At 41.7% G+C, this 6,744-nt stretch overlaps 1 pseudogene; it reads left to right on the top strand.

The window, feature by feature from the left end:
* The first annotated feature begins 1,289 nt into the window (after positions 1–1,289).
* Positions 1,290–2,443, top strand: LOC119038435 (heat shock protein HSP 90-beta-like; annotated as a pseudogene).
* Positions 2,444–6,744: the final 4,301 nt, after the last annotated feature.

The following is a 6,744-nucleotide window of genomic DNA, read 5'->3' as shown; positions in this document are numbered from 1 at the left end:
CTACAAATACACTGTTCCTGAACAAGTTCGTGCTTGCCGCCAAATTCTTTACATTCTTCCCTGATGTACATTTTTTCCTCTTTGAAAAGTCACCCCAGACTTCAAAATATCATTATAATGAACAAATCATAAATGTAAATACATGCAATAAAAATTAAACATCAATAGTAATCTGTCAACTTTTCTTTTATTCAAAATTTAAGGCAACTCTTGAGTCACCCACACACATACTGCTTGTGGTGTGTGAGCCAAGCTTAGACCCTTTTCTCTCATATTTGCATCTTCACCTTCAAGGACTGAATGGTGTGGCTCAGCTGGATGGGTGTCATCCCATGGACCAAAAGGTCACTGCTTCAATTCCTAGTCAGGGTGCATGCCTGGGTTGCAGGCCAGGTCCCTGATCAGGGGTGTGTGAGAGACAAGCCATCAATGTTTCTCTCCCTTTCTCCCTCCCTTCCCCTCTCTTAAAAAATGATCTTTAAAATTTTTTTTCTTAAAAGATGCCTGAGGAAGTGCACCACAGAGAAGAGGATGTAGAGACTTTTGCCTTCCAGGGAGAAATTGCCCACCTCATGTCTCTCATCATCAGTACTTTCTACTCCAACAAGGAAATTTTCCTTCAGGAACTGATCAATGCTTCTGATGCCTTGGACAAGATACACTATGAGAACCTAAAACTGACATCATCCCCAAGCCCCTGGAATGCACTCTGACTCTGGACACAGGCACTGGCATGACCAAAGCTAATCTCATAAATAATCAGGGAACCATTGCCAAGTTGGTACAAAAGCAGTTATGGAGGCTCTTCCTACTAGTGCAGACAGCTTCATGATTAGACAATTTAGTACTAGATTTTATTCTGCCCACCTAGGAACAAAGACAGTGGTGGTGATCACAAAGCACTAAAGCAATATGCCTGATAGTCTCAGCTGGGGGTTCCTTCATTATGCAAGCCAACCACAGTGAGCCCATTAGCCAAGGTACCAAAGTGATCCTCCATCTTAAAGAAGACAAGAGTACTTAAAGGAGGGGTGGGTCAAAGAAGTGGTGAAAAAGCACTCACAGTTCCCAGGTTATTAAATCCCCCTTTATTAGGAAAAGAAACAAGAGAAAGTAATCAGTGATAATGAAGCAGAAGAAAATAAATAGGAGAAAGAAGATAAAGGTGATGAGGAGAAACTCAAGATTGAAAATGTGGTCTCAGATTAGGAAGATGCTAGAGCTAAGGACAAGAAAAAGGAAACAAAGATTAAGGAAAAATGTATTGATCATGAAGAATTTAACAAGATCAAGCCCATTTAAACCAGAAGCCCTGGAGGAATATGGAGAGTTCTGTAAGAGCCTTACCAATGACTGGGAAGATCAGTTGGCAGGCAAGCACTTCTCTGTGGAAGGTCAGTTGGAATTCATTTCATTGCTATTCATCCCATCAAGCTCCCTTTGATCTCTTTGAGAACAAGAATATCAAACTCTGTATGTCTGCCATGTGTTCATCATGGACAGATGTGATGAGTTGACACCAGAGCATCTCAATTTCATCCACAGTGTGGTTAACTCTGAAGATATACCTCTGAAAATTTCCTAAGAAATGCTCCAGCAGAGCAAAATCTTGAAGGTCATTTGTAAAACTATTGTATGGAGTGCCTTGAGTTCTTCTCTGAGCTGGCAGAAGACAAGAACTGTAAGAAATTCTACAAGGCATTCTCTAAAAACCTAATCCATAAGGAATTGAGTAATTTGCAATGCCTTTCTAAGCATCTACACTATCACATCTTCCAGTCTGGAGATGAAGCGACATCTTTTTTTGAATATGTCTCTTACATGAAGGAAGCCTAGAAGTCCATCTATTACTTCACTTGTGAGAGCAAAGAACAAGTTTCCAACTCTGCTTTCATGAGCAAGTGCAGAAGTGGGGTTTTGAGGTAGAATATATGATGGAACTTATTGATGAATACTGTGTGCAGCAACTCAAGGAGTTTGATGGAAAGAGCTTGGTCTGTTACCAAGGAGGGCCTGGAGCTACTTGAGGATGAAGAGAAGAAAATGGAAAAGAGCAAGGCCAAGTTTGAGAACCTCTGGAAGCTAGTGAAAGAAATCTTGGATAGGAAGGTTGAGAAGGTGATAATCTGCAAGAGTTTTGTCTTCATCTGCTGCATTGTGAATAGCACCTATCACTGGACAACTAACATGGAACATATCATGAAAACCCCGACCTTTGGGATAACTCAACACTGAGCTACAGAATGGCTGAAAAAATACCTAGAATCAACCTCAACCACCCCATTGTGGAGACATGAAGCTGAAGGCAGAGGCAGACAAGGCTGTCAAGGCCTTGTGCTGTTGCTGTTTGAAACTGCGCTGCTCTCTTCTGGCTTCTCACTTGAAATCCCAGACTCATTCCTATTGCATCTACCATCCAATCAAACTAGGCCTAGACATTTGAAGAAGATAAAATGACAGTAGAAATCATAGTGCTGCTGTTCCTGATGTAATGTGCCCTCCCACCCCCTCAAGGGTGATTAGGCTGCCTCTCACATCAAAGTAGAGAAAAAGTTTCCACTAGTGCACCTGGTTCCCTCTGATGTTTAGTGACTTTTTTCTCTTTGCCTAAGGCAGGTTACAGGGGCCTCAAGCCTTCCTTTCTTACATTTGACATGGGATTTGGATGCTGTGTATTGTTTTGTGTGTGTGTCTGCTCTGATATTAAAGTATGCAAAATCAACAAATAAAATTTAAGCAAATATACTGAAATATAAATAATATTTGAAAAACACTGGAACTAAGACATGTAACGGGAGAGTTAGAATCTAAAACAACAGAAATTAAAAACTACTGTTTTTTTAAGTCTTTATTTTTTAGAGAGGGGAAGGGAGGGAGACAGAGAGGGAAACATCAACGTGTAGTTGTCTCTCATGTGCCCCCTACTGGGGAACTGGCCCCCAACCCAGGCATGTGCCCTAGACTGGGAAATGAACCAGCGACCCTTTGATTTGCAGGCCAGTACTCAACCACAAAGCCACACCAGCTAGGGCTAAAAACCACTTCTAAATCAAAATAGAAAATATCTCCAGCACCCTGCAACTGGCACAGTGGTCAGAGGTGCAGTCTGACATTCCAGGTAAGCTCCTGGTACAGGGACATTGTACTGCCTTTTCCTTGTCTGTGGATCATCTTCACAATGTACCCAAATCATTTTCTCTCCTCCTTTAAATTTGTGCTCCTAAATTCCTGAGTGTCCACATGTTTATCATTACTCTCTTCACATTTCCACAGTATCTGTCACTTTATAACTTACTATAAAATATTTTTTATGACATCTTGGCTACTCCAATAATAGCTTTTAACAAACCTGCCTGAGAATACATTTCTTTGTTCACTGCTCTCTGAAGTAGATAATTAGTTAATGATTGTTGAAGCCCTGAAACATGATACTGTGGCTTCCCTTCAACTATTCTGAGTTTTTCCTGCTTGTACCTTCCTGTAGCTTTCTCAACTCACTATTCTTCTTCAAGTTCTCATTAATAGAAAGGGCTCACACCTTCTAGAAACAAGAATTTCATGATGGCGAAGTTTCTAGAATGGCCAAGGGCTCAAGTAAATTCTCTTACCTCTTAGAACTCAGTGTCCTTTATTTATCCCCCCTAATCCCCCCCACCATTGAGACTTACCTGATCTCAGGCTTCACAGGACCTGTTGTCTTCTAGCTATTGATTAATGCTAATTGTAAAGTTCTGTTCATCAACATTGATAATCTTTCTTTAATTTACTAACTCCATAACTCTGTTCCAGAAATAATCTCCACTCTCCATACCAACACTGTCACTGCATTTATGGGTGAAATGATCATTATTTTTTATGAAAACATTAGATTGTTGAATCCAAAATATTTATTTCAGGTTCAAATGCTGACTTTTCACATGTTCAAGGATGTAAATATTGTGGCCATCTTGGGACCAAATGTAAATCTGGTACATAACTGCTATCACCATACACATGTTCTTTTTTTTTTTTTTTAAAGATTTTATTTATTCTTTTAGAGAGGGGTGTAGGGGAGGGAGAGAAACTTCAATTGGTTGCCTCTCACTTGCACCCAGCAGGGGAGCTGGCTCACAACCCAGGCATGTACTAGACTGGGACTTGAACCAGTGACCTTTCAGTTTTAAGCCAGTACACAACCCATGGAGCCACACTAGCCAGGGACACATGTTATGTTTTTAGAAAACAAAAACAAAACAAAACATATGTCAGAATATTCAGTAAAAAATGTTACGGAAAAAACTATTTTCTGGGGTTGGAATGCAAATGCTGAATGAAAGTCAGAAGGGACATATTTGGAGGAATTAGAAGGCATTGTGCCAACACATCTACTTGCTTTAGGGCTGCCTAATATCTCCCCTCCATGTTTCTTTGACAGCTGTCTGCAGCATTTTTGTCCTAATCACTGAGTGAACACACTGGGCCTCCTTAAGTTCATTCTAAAAGCTTTGCTTCCTATGAAGACAGTGTATTTTGTTAAGTTTTTGAGTGAATCTTAATGCCTTTACAGCAATTGTTGGATGTGCATTTTTTACCTTTTCAGAGTATGAGTTACAAAATGAAACTACAGGAGTATTTTACTAATATGTCTTTGATAAAGGTGGGTGTTAAAATGTCCTATTAAACTTAAGTGAAAGTAAGACACACCTAAAAAACCTGTCAATAAAATATTGTAGAAAGCAAATAGGGAAGTAACCTGGCATTTAAAGAATCTGAAAGCTATAGGATACAGACAATATTTGAATTCAGTGAGTGGAGTTTGAATGTGCCTGCAACTAACCTGACACCCAATCTGTGGTTTGGGGAACTTAGCTGTGACCACGGTTATTATTCTCTTTAAAATTACCTACATTTGGTATTTCTTCTATCAACTGTGTCCTAAAAAGTGTATTTCGATCTGTTCTCTGGCTGGGAAAATGAGTTTGACTTGTCACAAGTGATAGGTTATCTTGAAAATCCGAGATAACAAAATAATGTTCTAAAGTCCCAGAGAGTTCACAGGGCCTGCTCAGAGCTACTCCCTCTGTTGAAGTGGAAAATTGCTAACATTTAGAAAAACTTTAGAACTCAACACCAATTCAAGACATTCTACTGCAGCAGGGAGAGAGAAACAAGAGAAAAGGGTGTCAGTTTTCAGAGGGCATCCGTGCATGTCACCTGGTACCTTTTAAAAGGATTATGTTGTTTAGGAAGATACCGGGACAGCACTGATGGCAAATGTCTCATCAAAAATGCTCAATACTCACCATCTCCTGTGAGAAAAGCCCACCACCCACGATTCTGGTAACAGGGCGGTGGAGACATTAGCTTGCACAATTGGCTCCCTTCTCAGGGAATCTGGAGTGAGGATTTAAGTTGTGACCAGAGTGTGCTGGGTACTGCAGTAATGATTTATATTCAAAATCATTATGTTCCTCCACAAAGATCCCTGGTGCAGACACAAGGAGGCCGGAGAAGAGGATATGGGTCCAGAACATGGTTAGGGCTGCAGGGAAGGCAGTCTCATCCAGCCAGTATAAACAAAGAGGACAGAATTGCAAGGTAAGCAGGTCCCCTAGTTAAAATAGTGGTGAGCACTTGACCAATGAGATAAGGATGCTGCAGGTCTCCAACATCACTTCTGAATATGATGCCTCAGTGTACTCATCTAGCTGTTCCCACTCCTTCAGAATGAATGTTAGAGCCCTTCACCAACACTTAAAAAGTCGAACTGAGGCATCCCATTCACTAGAGTGAATGGGATCCAAGCCTATCACACAAAAGGTGGGTGAAGGGCTGAATCACCCGGCTCTCCTTAGTGGCAAGCTCTGTGCTCAGCTCAAAGGTGAAACAAAGTATGGCTAAGGCTCAAAGAAGTTTTCCCTGGAGAAACCACCGGAGATGACAGATGGTGTTCCCATGAAGATTGTGGGGCAGACTATGAGTGCTCTGGGATATCAAAGGAATTAGGAAGAAATCATTATGATAATTTCTGCAAGGCAAACAGCAGGAGCAGCTGAGCCTCCCTGGCCATTGACCCAGGGCTGAGGGCTTCACACGTCATGGAGGGATTGTCCCCAGTTCTTGAGCCAGACTCCCTGGTTCAAACCAAGCCTCTTGAATCTGACACTTTTCTGTTGTGTTATCTTGGAAAAGCCACTTCACTTTTCTAATCCTTGGTCCCCTTCAATTCCCAGGATGTTGTAGAAAAACCACTCAAAAACCGAACTCTGGCATACTAACACTGGTAGTTTCCAGTGTTTTGTTATCTTGATGGATCCTCACAGGAGCCTTAATTAGCACCTTCATTACTGTCATCTCATCAGTATAGTGAGTTTCAGAAAGTTTTAGAGCCATCCAGAGATTCCCTCAAGGGGAGTCCACACTGAGGCCTCAGTGCCCTTAAGATACCTCCATGTAACGGGGTCTTTGTGGACTGCAGCAGAGTGGTGGGTTCTGAGAAGCTCCATTTATTTTTCACAAGCATCTGGGGCAGAAGGCCCCAGGGGAGTCTGGCCTGTGGCTACCACCCACTCAGGAAGGCTGGTGGTATAGCCAATGAAATAGGCACTAAGGCCTGGAGCAGGGCTGCTCTTTACCCTCACTTCCACAGGGGAAACATACAGCCCAGAGACTAGATCCCTTGCCTGTCATCATGGCAAATGGCGGAGATGTGGGATTTAAACCCAGCTCTCATGGCATACAATATAAGGAGTCTGATCACTGATC

Source organism: Artibeus jamaicensis, unplaced genomic scaffold (assembly GCF_021234435.1).
Source record: "Artibeus jamaicensis isolate MK-2021 breed Jamaican fruit bat unplaced genomic scaffold, CSHL_Jam_final scaffold_804, whole genome shotgun sequence".
Classification (NCBI taxonomy): Eukaryota; Metazoa; Chordata; class Mammalia; order Chiroptera; family Phyllostomidae; genus Artibeus; species Artibeus jamaicensis.
Note: the sequence above shows the minus strand (reverse complement) of the source record. Positions and strands in the feature narration are given on the sequence as shown.